The 2,135-nt window shown below is 40.4% G+C and overlaps 1 protein-coding gene across 1 annotated transcript in view; it reads right to left on the reverse strand.

Annotated features, from left to right (window-relative positions):
• Positions 1–2,135, reverse strand: part of LOC101851041 — a gene marked incomplete at its 5' end in the record, with an annotated part of 43,384 nt that overhangs the window by 14,576 nt on the left and 26,673 nt on the right.

Consider the following 2,135-nt stretch of genomic DNA (forward strand, 5'->3'; position numbering starts at 1 on the left):
TAAAGAGAGGGGGGAGAAGGAGTGAGAGAGGGGAAAAGAGAGGGGGGAGAAGGAGTTAGAGAGGGGAAAAGAGAGGGGGGAGAAGGAGAGAGAGAGGGGAAAAGAGAGGGGGGAGAAGGAGTTAGAGAGGGGAAAAGAGAGGGGGGAGAAGGAGAGAGAGAGGAGAAAAGAGAGGGAGGAGAAGGAGTGAGAGAGGGGAAGAGAGAGAGGGGAGGAGAAGGAGTGAGAGAGGGGAAGAGAGAGGAGAGGAGAGAAGGGAGTAAAGGGGAGGAGGAAAACCAGTGAACTTTAAATCATTTTTGTAACCTTTGATTTGTTTGAGTAAAGAGTAGCAGATGGACACAATAACGTTCAGTTAGTTTTAGTAGTGAGAGTTTTACAGCACTTGCAACTTCATGAACTCACTGAAACAGAATGTTCATGAACTTACAGAAACAGATGGTTCATGAACTCACTGAAACAGAAGGTTCATGAACTTACGGAAACAGAAGGTTCATGAACTCACGGAAATAGATGGTGGGTGAATTCACAGAAACAGATGGTTCATGAACCCACTGAAACAGAAGGTTCATGAACTCACTGAAACAGAAGGTTCATGAACTCACGGAAACAGATGGTTCATGAACTTACAGAAACAGATGGTTCATGAACTCACTGAAAAGAAGGTTCATGAACTTACAGAAACAGATGGTTCATGAACTTACAGAAACAGATTGTTCATGAACTCACTGAAACAGACGGTTCATGAACTCACTGAAAAGAAGGTTCATGAACTTACAGAAACAGATGGTTCATGAACTCACATACACAGATGGTTCATGAACTCACGGAAACAGAAGGTTCATGAACTTACAGAAACAGAAGGTTCATGAACTCACTGAAACAGAAGGTTCATGAACTCACAGACACAGATGGTTCATGAACTTACAGAAAAAGAAGGTTCATGAACTTTACAGAAACAGAAGGTTCATGAACCCACTGAAACAGAAGGTTCATGAACTCACGGAAACAGATGGTGGGTGAACTTACAGAAACAGATAGTTCATTAACTAACAGAAACAGACGATCCGTAAATTTATTGAAATAGATGGTTCGTGGTCTTACTGAAACAAATGGAACCCAATGTAGCCCAGATGTATATCAACCATGGTGTGTATTTGCGAACTTACTAAAGCAGATGGTTCGCGAACTTACTGAAACAGGGTTCGTGAACTTACTGAAACAAATGGCCTGTGAACTTACTGGCACAAATGGTTTGTGAACTTACAGAAGCAGATGGTTCGCACACTTACTGAAACAAATGGTTCATGATGTAGGAGTAGTTTTATAACATGGTTCGTGAACTTACTGAAACAAACGGCCCGTAAACTTACTGACACAAATAGTTCGTGAACTTACTGACACAAACGGTTCGTGAACTTACTGAAACAAATGGTTCATGATGTAGGAGTGGTTTTATAACAGAGTTCGTGAACTTACTGAAACCGATGGTTCGTGAACTTACTGGCACAAATGGTTCGCGAACTTACTGAAACAAATGGTTCGCGAACTTACTGAAACAAATGGTTCATGATGTAGGAGTTGTTTTATAACAGGGTTCGTGAACTTACTGAAATAAATGGTTCGTGAACTTACTGACACAAATGATTCGTAGACTTACTGACACAAATGGTTCGCGAACTTACTGAAACAAATGGTTCATGATGTAGGAGTAGTTTTATAACAGGGTTCGTGAACTTACTGAAACAAATGGCCCGTAAACTTACTGACACAAATGATTCGTGAACTTACTGATGCAGATGGTTCGCACACTTACTGAAACAAATGGTTCGTGAACTTACTGAAACAAATGGTTCATGATGTAGGAGTAGTTTTATAACAGGGTTCGTGAACTTACTGAAACAAATGGCCCGTAAACTTACTGACACAAATGATTCGTGAACTTACTGATGCAGATGGTTCGCACACTTACTGAAACAAATGGTTCGTGAACTTACTGAAACAAATGGTTCATGATGTAGGAGTAGTTTTATAACAGGGTTCGTGAACTTACTGAAATAAATGGTTCGTGAACTTACTGAAATAAATGGTTCGTGAACTTACTGAAATAAATGGTTCGTGAACTTACTGAAATA

Source organism: Aplysia californica, unplaced genomic scaffold, assembly GCF_000002075.1.
Source record: "Aplysia californica isolate F4 #8 unplaced genomic scaffold, AplCal3.0 scaffold00194, whole genome shotgun sequence".
NCBI lineage: Eukaryota > Metazoa > Mollusca > Gastropoda > Aplysiida > Aplysiidae > Aplysia > Aplysia californica.